The sequence below is a fragment of the Pseudorca crassidens genome, chromosome 12 (assembly GCF_039906515.1).
Source record: "Pseudorca crassidens isolate mPseCra1 chromosome 12, mPseCra1.hap1, whole genome shotgun sequence".
NCBI classification, from domain to species: domain Eukaryota; kingdom Metazoa; phylum Chordata; class Mammalia; order Artiodactyla; family Delphinidae; genus Pseudorca; species Pseudorca crassidens.
In genome coordinates this window covers 73,557,033-73,575,453 of record NC_090307.1, presented here as the reverse complement: position 1 = coordinate 73,575,453, position 18,421 = coordinate 73,557,033, and positions in this window count along the sequence as shown.

Here is an 18,421-nt window from a genome sequence, read left to right as displayed (position 1 = left end):
AATAGGATTTGCTCTCATTTCCTGAGTAGCTGATGCAAATGGAGAGACTATGAGAGTAGAGAACGGGCTGTGTCAGGCAGTAAGTAACCCCCCACTTGATGGCATTTTTCTCAAGTGGAAAGGAGGAGAACTTGCCTCCAGAAATGCTAGGCAAATCCCGGCAGAAGTCAGAAGGTTAAGATGAAGGATGCTGGAGTTAGCCCGACCTGGGATGCAGCCCCAACTCTGCCACCTCCTAGCTGTGTGGCCTTAGGTAAATTAATTAACATCTCTGGGCTTCATCTTTTAAAAAATAGAGAATGAGGATTTTGTGTGGATTAAATGATAGGCATATATAGACTGTTTCCCACAGTACATGCATTATGCACATAAACCATGACCTTTTTATTATCATGTTTCCAGATGGAGAGGACAAAGCTAAGGCGATGTGAGGATGCCATTCATTTAGGGCTCTGAACAGAATTCCAATTCAAGCATGTGTGGGTTTCCCAGAGTCAGACTTTTTTTTTTATGCATTAAGCAACTGACTCACACATCACTGTTAATGTGAGGGAAAGAGACTAAGGTTGAGAAGGGGGAATTGCAAAGGTTGCTGTGATTTTGTCCTGGTGCAGATACACAATGGAGGAGGTCTTCTAACTGCAAGGAGTTTGGGCACGACGTCCAGGGTGGGCTGGTCACTCCCTCTAACACCCTGCATTTCTGCTTCTTCCGTGGAATCTCTCTCTGCTCCTTGACCCCACCATTCAGAGCCCTACTGTGAGTTCCCAGCATCTCCCATCTCATCTGACAGCAACTGGTGCTTGGTCAACCATGCAAACTCCCAGAGATCAAGAGTTGTGTCTTTTAACCACTTCTCTTCGCCTAGCACCCAACACAGTGCTTGGTACATGGTAGGTTGTCTTAGACCATTTGGGCTTCTATAGCAAAAATATCATAGGCAAGCTGACTTATAAACAACAAAAATGTATGTCACAGTTCTGGAGGCTGGGAAGTCCAAGATTAAGTCACTGGTAGATTCAGTGTCCAGTGACAGCTCATGTCCTGGTTTATAGATGGCCATCTTCTTGCTGTGCTCTCATATGGTGGAAGGGGGCAAGGGTTTTTTGGGGGGTCTCTTTGATAAGGGCACTAATCCCATTCCTGAGGGCTCAATTCTCATAACCAAATCACCTGCCAAAGGGTCCCACTTCCTGATACTATCACATTGGGGATTAGCTTTCAACATGTGAGTTTTAGAGGGACAAAAACATTCAATCTGTAACACAGGTGCTCAGGAAGACACAGATGAATGAATGAAACTGTCCAGTATTCCCACAGATATATACAGATTAAAAGAAAACCTGGTGTGATTAAGAAAATTCACCCATTAAAATTTCAGTAAAAGAGGGAAAGAGACATAAATGTAGAAGAATGTATACTGAGGCACCTTTTAATGGCAGAGCAGTGGGAAGAATCTAAATGCTAATCAACAGGAGAATGGATGGATCATTTCTGGTATATCCTTGAAGGGAGGCACTATGCAGCAGTGAAATGAATGAACTAGAACTCTACGTATCATCATGAATAAACCTCAAAAATTAGTATTGAGTGAAAAGAAAAAGCTAGTTGCAAAAGGACACAGACAGAATAATACTATTTAATAAAGCTCAAAAGTCTGAAAAACAATTCAGAATATTTTTATGAGTGCATACATGTAAAAGCATAGAAACACATGCGGGGCTGATGAACATCAAATTCAGGGGATAGGTTACCACTGCTTAGGGGGAGGGAGTGGGACTGGGAGGATTCCAGAGAGTTTTAACTATGTTTTTAATGTTCTATTTCTGAGATTGTTTGGTGGATGCACAGAAAATGTTCTCTGCAGTTTTTGGTGTGCCTGAAATATTTCATTAAAGAAAAAAAAAGAAAACTGAAGCAGCAGTTGAGAGTGGAGGCTAGAATAGAACTGGCTTAATTCCTATCCCCGTTCTGATATTTGCTGTGTGTCTTGAGTAAGGAATTTAGCCTCTCTGAGCTTCAGTTTCCTCAACATTACAATGGGGATAATAAACCTTGGAAGTATTCAATGAGATAATGTATACAAACGCTGAAAACCAGGCAAGCACTCAGCAAATAACTGTTCATATCATAATTAATTGTCAACAGCAGTCAATTTCAAATCATTTGAGAACTGGAAACATCTAACAAGATCACTCATTTCTAATCTGTCTTTGCAGATAAAATGGTTGAGACTGAGAGGTTGAGCAAGTCATCTGAGGTGGTGGGGTACGTGGGAGGCAGATTTGAGGAGCATCTGTGTGAGGAGGACCCCCTCTGGGTTAGGTATGGGGTCTCTGCTCCAAAGCTCTTCCTATGAAACCTGTAGAAACCCTCACTTCCTTCCAAGGGACCGATGATGGTCATATGTGAGACCTGCCAGAACTGAGACATAGACCCCAGAGGCAGGGGGGATCTGTCCTGGTGTGGCTTCACCCCTTCCTCTCCCAATCCCAAAGTATATCAATATCATCATGAACGAGATTGAGAAGAAGAATGTTTATGAGCTCATTCCTTTCTACTTTATATTTTTTTAAACAGTACAAAACCTGATACCTAACACAGACATGCATCACTCTTCACAAAAATACACTTACTGTAACTAGATGGCACTATTTGTAATAGCCCCAAACTGGAAACAACTCAAATGTCCGTCAACGAAGAACAGACAAATATTGTTGTATTCATTCAAAGGAATATGATCCAGCAGTGAGAATGAACTACAGCTGCCGCCACTGCACGGATGAATGTCACAAACATAATGTGAACAAAAGAAGTCAGCCCCAGAGATATCGTCTGCTGCCGTTTATATAAAGTTCAAAAACTGCAAAACTAACCAGGCTGCTAGTAGTCAGAAGAGTGGTTACACTTGGGTGGGAGGCTGCTGATGGAAGTGGGCTGGGAGGTGCTCCCAGGGGCTGATAATGTTCCTTTTGTTGATCTGAGTGCTGGTGACATGGGTGTGTTCTTTGTGAAATGCATGAGCTGTACACTTATTATTTGTACACTTCTGGACATATATTACACTTCAATTAAAATGTTCCTTGGGCTTCCCTGGTGGCGCAGTGGTTGAGAATCTGCCTGCTAATGCAGGGGACACGGGTTCGAGCCCTGGTCTGGGAAGATCCCACATGCTGCGGAGCAACTAGACCCGTGAGCCACAACTACTGAGCCTGTGCTCCGCAACAAGAGAGGCCACAACAGTGAGAGGCCCGCGCACCGCGATGAAGAGTGGCCCCCGCTTGCCACAACTAGACAAAACCCTCGCACAGAAACGAAGACCCAACACAGCCAAAAATAAAAATAAATAAATTAAAAGAAGGCTCAACATTAAAAAAAAAAAAATGTTCCTTAATGTAAAAACTTGCCAATTCCAGTCTTTCAACCTTTATTAGTTACTGAAGCCTATGTTCCATCACGGATCAAGTCACATAATGAAGGAGGTAAGTGCAGGCCTCTAAATTAGCATCCTCTCTTAAGCCTTGACCTTGAACATACCAGCTGAAACCAGCTTTCCTTTCTGGCTCACTGAAAACGGGGATTGTCTACCCAGGACCTGGCCAGGTGGAGACAAGGGCCATTACTCAGGACACCCGATCCAGAGAGACAGGCAAACCACCCAAATTATCTGATTTGGCAGCTTCCTGGGATCAAATGACCCAGATAATGGTCAAACTGCCATGGTGACACCACACGTCCCAGCCAAAACACCCACAAGGTAGACTCTTTCCCTGGGGCCATATTTGTGGGCAGAGAGTCCTATGCCAGCCCCGGGTCTAATTTCTGCAAGAGGAGCTTCGGGGGCTCTTTGAGACTCTGCAGAGGCCACAGAGAGGTAAGCTAGTCTGGATCCCTGTGGGGCTCCAGGCAGGCCTCCTTCCTTGTCCTATGCTGAGGCTCTCCCACGGCCTCCCCCGGACACAGCTCTGAGCCACAGAGTACGGATTATCTCATTTAATCCAACAGCCCTAAGAAGGAAGTAATATCCATATTATTATTCCCATTTTGCAGGGGATGAAACTGACGCACAGAGAGGTTAAATGAGTCACCCTATAGTGAACACCAGAAAGGAATGGAATCATTTATTTTTTAACTGATTCCCTCACCAGCCATGCCTTCTGCTGCCATTACTTCCTCTTCCTTCCTCCAAGGATGCTCTTCTAGCTACTCATGCATCAGGCCTCAGGGAGAACCTCATTTCGGCGGGCAGTCAGGGAGCCCGGGTCCTCTGTGAAGCAGACACCAAGATGGAAGGAGATATACGTGGGATTTATTGAAGCAAACTTCTATACAGGTTAAAGACAGACGGAGCAGGATTCAGCAGAGAAAGGCTTCAGACTATGATGCAAGTCTGACATCAGGAAGGGAGAGGGAGAAGGAGGAAAGACTGTGCAGGAAGAGCCTCAGACACAGCACAACTGTGAGAAAGGCTTAGGCAGCCCAACTGGAGCCCCAGAGCAAAGACTACCCATTGGTGGAGCCCAGGTTGGGCAGGGATGGCCCAGGCTGCTAGTCTTCAGACCAGCAGACCCTGGGATATGTCGGCACATTTTACAGAAGGCTAAATGAGCATCGGTTTACTCAGCGCATTGGTTATGAGCCGGGGTACAGAGCGCCTCTTAAGAGCACCCATTTTAATTATTTATTGGATGGCTGTCTTACCCACTGGGCTGTAAGCTCCACACGGGCAGGAATTAACCTGTGCATAGAGCAAGGCTGGCGTGTCGTAGATGCTCACTTAATATCTGTGGACTGACAAACTCTCCTGACCAGCTCCTCTGGGTTTGTTGATGGCCACACATTTCCTGAGGATGTTCCATGCGGCATCTTTGTGATAAGGATGAGGGATTAGGTGTTGGATCTGGGTTTAAGTTCTAGACCCGGCTCTTCTGATCTGTGTGACCTTAAGCAAGTCAACTCCCTTTTTTTGAACTTTTGTTTATTAATCTATAGAATGGGGACAATAATATCTACCCATTAGATATTATTGATATTTATCTGTTTCAAAGATCAAATGAGATACTGCTATCACAGTATTTTTACCATTATTGTTACACCAGGGAGACATTTATAGACGGTTACTTTTAGTGTTCATGCTTAGTCAAACAAATTAGAATAAGCCTCAGTCTCCAAGACATGAATGTTATCTCAGAGTATATCATTATTTCCATGGAAAAATCATATTCAACATACACTGGCACACCTTTCATAGACAGGAACAGTGCCAAGCAGAGACTGTCACATCATCATTTGTGGTATATTCAGTTATGTGTATCCGAAGCTTGCCCTTGAAGCCGGGATCCATATCTTCCTTGTCTGTGTATTGTTCACACTCAGCAAGGAGCTTACACATCAGAGAGACTCAGTAAATGCACACTCCTCATCCCCATCTGGAGGCACAGCCATGTGACCACATGCCGCCTACATTGGTTGATTTAATCCTCATAACAGCTTCCCTGTGCACAGTACTGTTCCCATCCTCCAAACAGAGAAACTGAGTCCCATCGAGGCAAAGCTACTTTCCTAAACTTGAAGAACTTCCAGGTTTCAGGCCTGGGACAGCCTGGCTCCACACTGGGGTTTTTCCACCGGGACACATGGCTGTCAGCCTGGCAAAAAGGTCAGTCCAAGATGCAGTCTAAAATGCAGTACGGCACCCTCACTGTCCCTGGAAACTCCAGCCTGGCCTCCAGGGAAATGTTCTTGGAAACCAGCCTTTCTGGCATCTTCCAATTTGGACACACGAGTCTCCTGGGAGGAGAGAGAGCCATGGGCTTGTGGGTTGGTGGAGTTTTACCTTGGGGTTCAGGAGAAGCCAGTGTGACCTGGTTGCAGAGTTGCTCTAAGAAGCTTCAGTAATTTGAACGTCTTCACTGAGCTTTTCCCAAGCAAACACACCCAGGAGGAACCGTCCGTTAATAACAACAGCAACATTTGCAGAGCTCCTGCTACGTGCAGGTCTGAGGTCTACTGGTCTCAGGCCATCACATCCATTTGACTTTGCAGCTTCTCAACTACCATGCAAGGTGGGTATCCCTACTCCCATTTTCCAGATGGGGAAAATGAGGCTCGGGAAATAAGGTAAGCTACCCATCACAGAGATGGGAAATGGTGCTGCTGAAACCCGGGCCCAGCCCGGCCAAGGCCTGAGCATGAGATGGGGAGAAAGGACACCAGCAGGCAGAATGGAGCCTGGAGTTCCACCACCCATCTCTGAGGCAGCTGTTCCTTAAGGACCTATTGGGACAGCCTCATCCTTGGCACCCTGTCTTGCATCACCAGCTTGTCCACCCTCCAAACCCAGCCACAGCAATATCTTAGAACACACACAGCTCTGACTACACCACTCCCCTGCTAAAGACCTCCAAACGGCTTCCTGTTTCTTACAGCTGAAAGCCCAGACTCCTTCACCCAGCACTCAAGGCCTCCTGAAGTCTTGCCTCAAGCCCACTTCCTGCACCCCTTCCCTCTGCTCCCGTCCACCCTCCACAGCAGACTCTTCATCCCTCTCCCACATGCCCTGCTCATTCCCCACTTCACCTTTGTATGGGCTATTTTTCCTCCCCAAAATCTCATCTCCTTCCTTCCGCTTCTCCATCCAACAAGCTCCTGGTCATCTTTCAATTTCAAATGGTGCCTTCCCTTGGGATGCCTTGCTTTCTAGAATCCCATTGTCTCACTTACGTAGCAGGGTCAGGGAGAGTAGAAGGATACCAGTTTGGCCAAAGGAATCTTATTATTCTCATTATGCCTTTTGCCATAACCAGAGGAGGCAATTCCATAGCCTGAGTTTAGCTCAAAGAAATACCTTTCAACAACCATTTACAGAAGCTGGGAACCCTCCTTCCACCCTTCTCCCCACATTTACCGTTCTATTTGCTCAGAAGAGCATTCCCCATCTTTGTGAGAACTGCTCCTCCCCACTCCAACCTCTTGTGTCAAGAAGAAGCCATCCCTGAATGTGGAGGGGCATCTCTGAGTCTAGCTGGGCCAGTCTTAGAATCCTATTGCCCTGGCCACAGTGATAGGTCCAGAAATTGGCACATGACCCAAGCTCAGCCAATCAGAAAACTTTCCTGGGAGCTTCTGCTTGATGTTGGTGGGAAGTAGCCCTATTTCATGTGGTCAGAGGAAGGCTCTAGATTTGGAGGTCCAGAGCTACTTGTGAAATTGGTTTGAGCCCAGTGAGGATGACTAGCTTGAAGGAATGAACCAGAATGCAGACAAAAGGCTAGAGAAGAAGTATGTTGCTAAACTAGTTCCTGGCTCCAATCCTCCCCAAGATCAGCCATTAGGTCATAAGAGCCAATAAAGTCTTTGGTAGGTTCAAGTTCAAGGTGAGTTTTGGTCACTTACAACCATAGCGTTCTAACAAACATGGTTTAAAACTCCTTCTCCACTTATATTATGTAATAAGGTAGTCAACAAATATGTATTAAGGATCTGGTGTGGACCAGACATTCTGCTAAGTGATGAGGACACAAAAGTGAAATAAAAATATGGTCCCAACCTAAATGTCCATCAACAGAGGAATGGATAAAGAAGATGTGGTCCATATATACAACAGAATATTACTCAGCCATAAAAGGAACAAAATTGTGTCTTTTGCAGAGACTTGGATGGACCTAGAGACTGTCATACAGAGTGAAGTAAGTCAGAAAAAGAAAAACAAATATCATATATTAACACATCTATGTGGAATCTAGAAAAATGGTATAGATGATCTTATTTGAAAGCAGAAATAGAGACACAGACATAGAGAACAAACATATGGATACCAAGGGGGAGGGGGGGATGTTGGGATGAATTGGGAGATTGGAATTGGCATATATACACTATTGATACTACGTATAAAATAGATAACTAATGAGAACCTCCTGTATAGCACAGGGAACTCTACTCGGTGCTCTGTGGGTGACCTAAATGGGAAGGAAATCCACAAAAGAGGGGATATGTGCATATGTAGAGCTGATTCATTTTCCTGTACAGCAGAAACTGACACAGCAGTGTAAAGCAACGATATTCCAATTAAAAAATATATATATGGTCCCTGCTGATACAGAGCTCACTGTGCTAGCCACATGTGGCTATTTAAATTTAAAAATAATTAAAATTAGGTAAAATTTAAAATTCAGGTTTTGAATCTCACTTGCCGTATCTCAAGTACTCAATAGCCATAGGAGGCTGTTGGCTACAATAAAGGGCAGCACAGATGGAGAACACTGCCATTGGCCCAGAATGTTCTATCCAACAGTGCCGGTCCAGAGGCTTGCTGGTGAAAGGGTTATTCCTAAAACTAGCAGCATCAGCCTCACGCGAGGCTCCTTGGAAATGCAGAATCTCAAACTCCATCCAAGACCTACTCAGTCATAACCTGCATTTCAATAAGACTGTTGTGACTTTGTTAAACTAACGTTTGTTGTAGAGCCCTGGGGGGTTGGATGTCGAGCCACAGTTTTTAAAAAAGAGTCACTGGAGAAATAGAGACGTTTGTTACTCACAGGTCCCAGAGGCCACAGGCAGTCACTTCAAGGGGCCATGAGAGGAGGGCAAGGCAGAGTGCACATGCCTTTAGTAGGGTCCACAGATAGAGCGCTTTGGGGTTCCCAGACGGAAGCCAGATTTGTCAATTCAAACCAGAAAGAGTGGAGTTTGGGGGAGCTTCATGGTCCCGGGAGGCAGGGGAGGATGTTTACCACAAGGGCCTTTGGGGGAGTCATATTAGGAACTTAACGTTTACTCATGACTCTTCAGACTGTTGTCTAGGACATGCACTTCTGGAAGGGGCTAGTGTGAGTTCAACGTCCCTGTAGGTTACTTGGCCATGTAGACTGGATGCTGAGGCAGTGATGCTAGGAAGTCGTTTACCTAAACCTCAAAGATGCCCGAGTGATTCATGTGCACATGACAGTTTAAGAGACCCTGTCCTGACAGCCACTCCTAATTCAGTCTCCCTCTGACTAACTCTGTCACAGCCCCCCTCCCATGAATGGCAGAAAGGGTCCCAACCTTGAGAAGGACATGCAGGCTCACTGGCTATCGGCTCACTGAGCCCTGCCCAAGCCACAAAATAACCTCTGTCGGGTGTCTGTCCACAGAGCAAAGGCTCAAAGGACTGACACCAATCTTCAGCTGAAGAGATTCCCTCCCATCGCCCTCGCCATGTCGCTAAATAGGACGCGAGTTAATAACCACCATAGGGCTGGGTGGGCAATGCCACCCCAGGGGTGATTTCACAGTGATTCATTTCTTCAGGGTAAAACCCCTGCAGAGAGCTGCAGTGATCCAGGGTGTAGGCTATGTTTTTATTTTTTCAGAATGAGGAAGAAAGCCCTCACCGTGTAGCATGAGGGTCCTGCGTGTTCTCATGCAGTAAAGGATTTGCCCACCCCTGTGTGGGCTTCAGGCTTAGGGGCTGTCAACTAACCCAGCCTGATTCCCAGTGCGCTCTTTGAAAAACGTTTACACACACACACACACTTCAACTAATTGGTGGCACCCAACCATAACCAAGAAAAAAGGCAACCAGCTATCCATTTAAATTGCAGATCGTGATCTTTATGCTTGAAATGGTTTCAGACATCCTGTTTATAGCTTTGGGGTTCTGGCACTCAATAATCTCCAAATTATTTTCTTCAGTTTTTTTTGGAATGGTTGCTATTATGCATTGCATTTCCACAATTTCTGGGCCTCACCCCCAGTTGGTGTCTCCCGAGAGTCTAGGTAATTTGAAGATGCCTATAGCCTGACTCCCTTTCTGTAATATCATTTTTTTTTTTTTTTTTTTTTTGCGGTACGCGGGCCTCTCACTGCTGTGCCCTCTCCCATTGCGGAGCACAGGCTCCGGACACGCAGGCTCAGCGGCCATGGCTCACCGTCCCAGCCGCTCCGCAGCATGTGGGATCCTCCCGGACCGGGGCACGAACCCACGTCCCCTGCATCGGCAGGCGGACTCTCAACCACTGCGCCACCAGGGAAGCCCCTGTAATATCATTTTAATTCTGTTCAGGTGAACGGCTGTAGACGCTGGTTTGCCAAGGTTGGCCCTACCCCATTCACAGAGGAGGGAGGTTTTAAAAAGACTGGGGGGTGTGTAGGGTGTCAGGGGGAGAAACAAGGGCTTTTTCTCCAAGCTGTAAAACTCCTCTGCCCCAAAGATCTTTAATGCGGGCGTCTAGGCTAGCATTCCCTAAAGCGTTAGTAAGTTACAAGGGAAGATGTTAGAAGGTGTCACAAGGTAACTCTGGGTTCACTGGAGATGAAAGGATTCCTTAATGTGGGACTTCTCAGGGCTAAATGCTAAAGTGCATGGGGGGAACTCCCTTTGTGTGCGGTGGGAAGGCAGGTCTACTGGGTCAAGTGTATTTAATCAGAGTGTATCAACTTTCCTGGATGGTCTCATAAAAAGCGGTCCACAGCCCTCCTGGGAGTTGCTGCTTGTTCTGGTTACTACTTCAGCAAGGCTCCATACGAACCCAGGCTCGGGTGGCCCAGGACATCACTTCTGCCACATTCTACTGGTCCAGCAACTCACCATGGCCCAGATTCACAGAACAGGAAATAGCCTCTGCCTCTTACTAGGATGTGTGGCCTCATCAATCTGCCACCTGGCTCCTGACTTCCCAGACAGCTCAGGAAAGACTCCGAGTCAGAAAGAAGAGCGTGTGAGCCCTGCTTCTGGCATCCTTAACATGCCCAACTCACCCACCACTCCGCCCACAATTGCACCCGAAGACCTAGGAGTCGGAATGGACATTGTTTTTCCTGCTTCCTCGCTTCTCCTCTCCCCCCCCACCCCCCCGCCCCCAAGCATCCCGAGAGGACACACAGAGACTTAGAATTAACCTGTTGAGGGTAACAGCACATTTGATTCCTCTCTGAGAGGTGATACCTGAAGAAGAAGGGTTTGATGACTGATGAATAACTCTAGCAAAAATAAATAACAGATAATAATAAAACAAATAAAGTATCGTGCGCTTACTGTGTCCCAGGCACTGCGTTATTCATTGAGTGATACACTTACTCATTTAATTCTCGTTATAGCTCTATGAAGCGGCTACTACGATTATTCCCATTTTACCGATAAGGAAGCTGAGTCATTTGCTAACGGCTAATAAGGAGTGGATCAGAGATTCCAGGCAAGATCTGTCTTCCTTCACATCTGGTATTCTGACACACTCTCTACAACAGACTGGATGGATGGAAGGAAAATCAGCCTGTATCTATGATGGTTACTCTTTTTTGAGATTTTTTGATGTGGACCATCTTTAAAGTCCTTATTGAATTTGTTACAACATTGCTTCTGTTCTATGTTTTGGTATTTTTGCCCCCGAGGCATGTGGGATCTTAGCTCCCCGATCAGGGATTGAACCCGCACCTCCTGTATTTGAAGGCGAAGTCTTAACCACTGGACCTCCAGGGAAGTCCTATGATGGTTACTCTTTATGTACGGAATACCTTCTGTATGCCAGGCCCATGGGTTACTATTTATTGTGTACTTTCTCTATGCCAAGCTCTGTTCTAAGAACTGTGTTTACTCATTTAACCCTCATAGCAACCCCGTCATGTAGGGATTATTGATGAGAAAAACTCAGTTGAGGAAACGGAGGCACAGTAATGTTAAATAACCTGTCCCGTGCCACACAGCTTGTTACTGACCGAGTCAGGATTTGAACCCAGGACTCCAAGTCCAGAGCCTGGGTTCTTACCCACTCTGTTGCCCTAGAAAAGGGCCTTTGTTCAGTGGTGTATGGTAACAGTTTGGATCAAAATGCCAAGTCTCAGCTGCATTCAGCTCTTCCGGAACCTTCAAAAGCCAGAGCTTCAGCAAAGCGGCAGCAGTGTCCTGCCTGCCTCCTGCCTTGGCTTTGAGGACACTACCTTTCAGCTCCTCTTGCCCTCCTTGGGCCAGCCCCTGCGTGAATCAAAGCACTCGGGCAGGCGAAGGAAAACTACAGCCGGGCTAGGAGCCCAGACTCAGGGGTCCTGCTTGCCAGGCCTGGCTCTTTGAACAGCCCCCGTTACGCCAGCCCACTGCTCTGACACCAGAGATGAGAAATTTCAGCTAAGGGGCTCTGAAGGCCCTCAGCAGGCCCACCCCACATTCCTCACATTCCCCACTGCCTGGGGCGGAAAGAATTTCCGACCAAACTTGGCAAGCCAGGAAAGACTGTGGTCGAGCTGCTCCCTCTGGAAGGTGCTATGTAGCCCTGGCAGCCCAAAGAAACTTCTTCCTCCCTAAATTCACTGCTAAGAATAACCAGGCTACCTCCACACCCATCCATGAAGGCTGCAGTCTTTTCTGAGCTCTCCCTGTGCTCAGATTAAATCCTCTCTGGCAGGAGAGGAAGCAGACAGTGAGCCCGAGAGCTGGGGTTTGAATCAATCTGGTTTGCATGTGTCCAAAGCACATTCTCTTGTTTTGGGGGAACCACCCACGTCTAGGGCATTTCTGGAGATGAGAACTATTTTCCACTAGGACCGCATCCCTGGTGCAGGGAGCAGACCCTCAGACCGTCCACGATAGGTGCCGTCAGCGCCCTGCTCGGATTCCCACACAGTCATTGTTCCCATGCAGGGCAGCAGCTTCTCAGTGCAAACCTGAAGGTCTCTCTGCCTGGGGGTTTTCCCCGAGCCAGGCTGATTTTGCCCCCAGGAAATATTTGGCAATGTATGGAGACACTTTTTAAAAAAATTTTATTTTATTGACATATCGTTGGTTTACAATGTTGTGTTGGTTTCTACTGTCTGTTACCCTTGCAGACCATCTCAGAGTGGACTTTACACATTTCAAGGGCTCCCTAGACACACGTGGCTCGTGAGCCGGGGCCCCTGTACTAGACAACACTAATGTCAGACTAAGACTTTTCCACTCACAGATGCTTGGTGATGAACAGGTCTGGCTGGGAGAGAAAGAAGATGAGGAGAAACAGGAAGGGAATTTTCCAGAACATACAAACATCTCCTAAAAAGGCCTGGAGCCCCGTCCTCTGCCTCTTCCCGCTGGGGGTGGGAGACAGCATCTGGATGCTGTCCCTTTTCTCCAAGTTAACTTTGCTTCCGGGCACCAGTGGTCAAGGAGGCTCGAGGGTGGTGGACAATGGCCACCAAGCTCAGGGAGCTCAAGGTCCCTGGGGAGGGCCACAAGACCCCTCAATCAAATCAAAGGGACTGTTCGCAGGAGCCTCACCCAAGGCTGGCTCTTGCAATAGCTTTAAATCACCTTTGGCTTAGGGAGGTTGAGTGCCTGCTCGTTTTATCAAGTGAAGACTCCCTGGACGAGACGAAGTCCATTTCCACGGCTAATACGACAGAGCATTTGGAGAGTATTGAATCCATTAGGAACCAAAGTGGTTTCCCACTGTCATCAGCTGAAATCTGCACGACGATACAGCTCAGGGCCCAGGGTGGAGGTCCCGGGATCCGTGCACAGATGTCCGGACTGACTGCTAAGTCAGGGCATCTGTTAAGGGCACATAAGACAACTATGAAGCAGTTAAGGGCACAGGTGCTGGGGTCAGGTTGCCTGGGTCTGGAAAACTGGTCCAAGTTCCAGCTCTGCCGCTTGCCATCTAACAGGGAAGCAATTTAATCTCTCCGAGTTCCTTTCTTCATCCATAAAATGGATTAATAATTCTTATTCTCTCTGGACGACCTTCCCCCAGACATTCCCTTGACTCTCACACTCATCTTTTTCAAGTCTTTGTTCAGGTGCTACCTCCTCCAAGAAACCTTCCCTCCGCTCCTTGTTAGAAATCACAACTCCACCCGTGGCACTCTTTTCATCTCCATTCCTGGCTTTATCATGGATTTATACATTTTGTTTGTTATCTGTCTCTCACCAGTGGAATTTCAGTTCTCACAGTGGCTGGGCCAGATTCCAACAGAGAGCAGAAGTGTTCCAGTCCTTGTGACCCACAAGTTGGGAACCATCACAGTCACGTCCTCCCTATTCTATAGGCTGAAACAAGGGACAGGGCCAGCCCAGATTCAAGGGCTTTTAGGGAGCAGCTGCAAAGTCACATTAGGAAAAGAGTGAACAGAGGGAAGCGTAGAGCAATGAGGTCGTTTTTGCATCCGTCTATTACACATAACTTTGAAGTCAGGAGTTATGAATGCCCCCCTTAGGTTTTGGGTAAGAGTCTCCAGTCAGCAAACATCCAGGAAAGGCCTTGGCCCTCTCTGAAGGTGTCCGCAGCCTCTTCCTCAGCTGTATTTGCATATTATGATTGGCTCCCCTACTTCTCATCTGTCCCAGCAGGAAGAGCCTTTTCTTGTCTCCGGCCCCCAGGAGAATGACTAAAATCCCACACTCGGCCAGAACTTAATATGCGATTCCTAGAGGCGGAAACCTGACTTGCCCTAATTTTCCATAATTAATTCATCAAGACACCTGGTGTGGCTGCTGCTCTCTGCAGGGACTCCCTGGCGTCCTCCCAAACCACACAGTGAGTCCCTGCTCTCCTCATTTCCTGGGGGAAGGGAAGCTATGGTTATGGAAGACCTACTGTGAGTCCAGCCCTAGAGTGGGTGTTTTATACGTGCAAATTCCTTGACCCTCTTAACAGCCCTGCCACGTGGATGGTATGAGTCCCATGTTACGGATGAGCTGACTGAGGTCACTCGCCCAAAGACACACTGTTGGCAAGTTCCAGAACCCGGGTAATGGTTACTTGGTTACTTAGGGGTCCATACCCGGGCAGATGCCAGAGAAATCGTGGCTTAAAGGCGGGATCCTCTCTCTGGTCAAGGCTGACCTCCTTGGGTGAAATGATTTGTCTCCCCTACTGCTTGTCACAATGTCTGGAACCCTTCCATTAAGCATTTCTTTCACTGGGTATTTATTTCTTTTTCCACCACTGCCACCAAAAATTAGCACCAGGCAAGGAGACCCTGTTAAATTACAAATTCTGTGGATCTAGTTAAATACACAGGTTTCCTGAACCTCCCTTCAGACCTGTGAAAACAGACTCTTCGGGAACAAGGCCCAGGAATCTGCATTTTGATGTCCTCCTCCCTATGATTCTGATGCTGGCTACACCCTGCACAGAAAAACGTCCACCTTGTTGACACTAAATTTTAAAAAAGTATGTTGAGTAAAGCATGACCCTGTACTTGACAAAGAGAAGAGATCTCAAATGGGTACAAGAAAGAAGTGTGGAAGAATATGTTAACAGTGGATAGTTTCCACTCGGGGGGGGGGGTGGTAAGAGCTCGATTGCAGTTATCTGCCTGGCGTGAGCACTGGGCACTGAGGGTGTGTTCCCTTGTAATCTGAAAAAGCAAGAAGGATCCTTGAAGGCAAATATCCTTGAAAGAGAGAGCCACATTAGCAGCTGGGAGGCAATATTGAAAAGAGATTTTTGACCTTGGCAGCTAGCTGAGTACAAAGTCTCGTGGGAAAACAGCTTTGGGGTAGGCACCTGGGGGAGTAACGGGAGAGCTGTGCAAATCCCAGCGTGAGGGCACCAAAAGCCAAGTCTTTCTGTTTCCATAACTGTAATCTCGATCTCTATGCCAGGCCATGTGTCTGATTGCAGTGATGGCCCCAATTCTCCACCCCTCCCTGTGCCCACGTCCTTGACCATGTGACTGCAGTGCTCCCCCTCCATGACTCAGTTTAACCATGTGACTTGCTTTGAACAATGGGATTTTAGCTCACACACAGTCACATAACTCTGGAACCCTATACCCACACCAAACCTTGTAAATATTAGAAATAATTGATTGAACTATATACTAGGAATCCTGTTCGGTGCTTTAATCGCCACAAGATAGTGCAGTGGTAATCATTACTATGAGATTTTTTTAAGAACAAAAGATAGTTCTAGAAAAAGATGGTAATTCAGGTAAAAGATAAAATCCATACTATATTAGGATAATGTCCGTACTATAGTAAAGAGCTCTCACAAATTGACAAGAAAAATAACAAATGACCCAACAGAAAAATGAGCAAAGGATAAGAATTCATGGAAGAAATCTGAGTGGCCAACCTATAAATACAGGAAAAGATGCTTAAATTGTCTAAAAGTTAGGGGAATGCAAATTAAAGTAAAAATATAGTACCACTTTATACCCATTGAACTGGCAAAAATTAAAAAGAGCTATGACACCTCCTGCTGGCAGAGATGAGGGGAAAGGAAACTCTCATGAATGGCTGGTAGATGACTGGAAACTGGTCCAGGAAGTTATCTGCTCCCCTGAATTAACTAAGATAGTTAATGTCAGAATCATCATTTAAGTCTGGGTGGTTGAGCCCCAAAGCTTATGCTATCAACCACTGAATAAATGGAAAGAATTTAGTGATCTAATCTAGAGGTTTTCAAGCCTTCTCTCTCTTTTTTTTTTAATTAAAGGAGCAGAAGCGTCTCTTCCAAGAACATCTTACAGAAAACCCCAATCCCATGAAAGGAATAATAAAAAAAACCCGCCATGCCTGAAGCTGGCTGTGAGGGTCCCAGTCCCTGGCTCTGTCCCTTTCTCATTACAGAGCCAATGAGTCTCTAGAGCTCCATGGAGCAGAGTTTGAAAACAACTGGTCAAGCTCAACCCCATCATTTTACAGATGGGGCAACTAAACGGCCCAGAGAGGGTAGGAATTGCTTGAGGTCATACAGCTCATCATGGCAGAGCTGGGACTAGGACCTGGGTCTTCTTGCCATGAGAACAGCACTCTTTCTGCTATGTAATTCTCAAAGTTCTTAACAATTCTGTCATAATCATCCTCAGAGTTATCATTCACTGCGCATCTCCTAAGTGTCCAGCAATATGCATACATCATGTCAACTCCTGAACAACCAACGGAAGGTAACTGAGACAGGACATACCCAATGTCACATACCTAGGAAGAGACGGGATTTAAGCCCAGGTCTCTCTAAATTAAAAATGGGAGTGCTTTCCACTGTACCAGACTGCCCCAGGGAAAGCAGCTGGTGACTATGGAGACGGTGGGGGATGTGAGAGGGGCTTTAGCCTGGCACCAGCATGGATGGTTTCCCCCCTCCTCCCATCAGGATCTTTGCCACCTTCTGCTTCTCTGGGTATCAGCTCCCCACTCCCTCAGTACCCAGCACTGCCCGTGGGAGGTGTTCAACATCTGTTTGCTAACTGCTCATTCTCAGAGGTCAGCGATAAGTCACCTATGGGGAGAGGAGGCTGGGGGCAGAGAGTCCTGCGTCCGTAATCTAATTCAGACATTTCCTAGCTTTGTGACCCCAGACAAGTTAACCCACTTCTCTGTGCCTGCTCCTTTACAGCTACATTAAGGTTCTACAGTATAATGCTATACTGACTGGGAAGCTTTGGGATGCAGATAACAAAAAACCCCACCTATACTGGCTAAGACACTGAGGAAAGCTATTATCCTTCATAACAGAAAGTTCAAGGGTAGAGTGGCCTGAAACTTAGTGGCTCAATGATGTCAGTGAGGATATAGTTCCTCTCATCTTTCCACTGTCAGAGTTGGCTTCATCTTGTATCTTCTGGCACGGAGCAAGACGGCTGTGGAAGTTGCCGTTGTCACATCTGTACATACTATAGGTAAGAGAAGAGTGTCCATCCCTTCCTATAGCTCCTTCTTAGTAAGGCAGAAAAGTTTTTCAAAAGCCATGAACAGGCTTTCCCTCATTTCTCATTGGGCAGAACTGGGTCCCATGTTAACTTCTAGACCAGCTATTGACAAGGGAATAGTATTGTGGTGATTAGTTTAAACCTATCATCTGTAGTGCAATGGCTGATGGGAAGCCAACTATCTACCTTGAAATATTTAATGAGGATCTGGTGTACAATGAGCATCTTCTGCGTCTTTCAAAGCTAAATCCCCAGCCCCTTGGACACTGCAGACACTCAGCAGTGAGTGAGTGTATGAGTGAGCGAGAGAATGAGTGAATGAAGCATTTCTTTCCTCTCTCTACTTTCCCCAGCTGGATTATCTCTTGATGACCTTAATGCCCAAATGAAGCCACAAAAGATGGTGTAACTGGGACAGATTAGGAAATAATTTGAACTCTCTCTGGGAAGCACTACTGAAGCAATGAGTTGATCTGCATCCCCCCGCTCAAGTTTCCCGTATCCAAAATTACTCATCAACTCACCACCAGGCTCCCCTGGGCTAGGGTGGACACCATATGACTGACTTGTTGACTTTGTTTTTGCTCCTATTGTTTTAAATTAACTCTTCCTGGCATTGAGATGGCATTTTGGAAGACTGGCGTATGAACATTATTAATAACAGACATTAGTGTCCAGAATAAACAGCCAACCTGGTTTCGGCAGTAGAACCACCAAAAGTGTCAGCCATATGAAATCAAACGGGCAGTGCTGGCCACTGATCATGGGGATTTCGGTGGTCACTACGTAACACGGGGGCTGTTTTGTTGTTTCC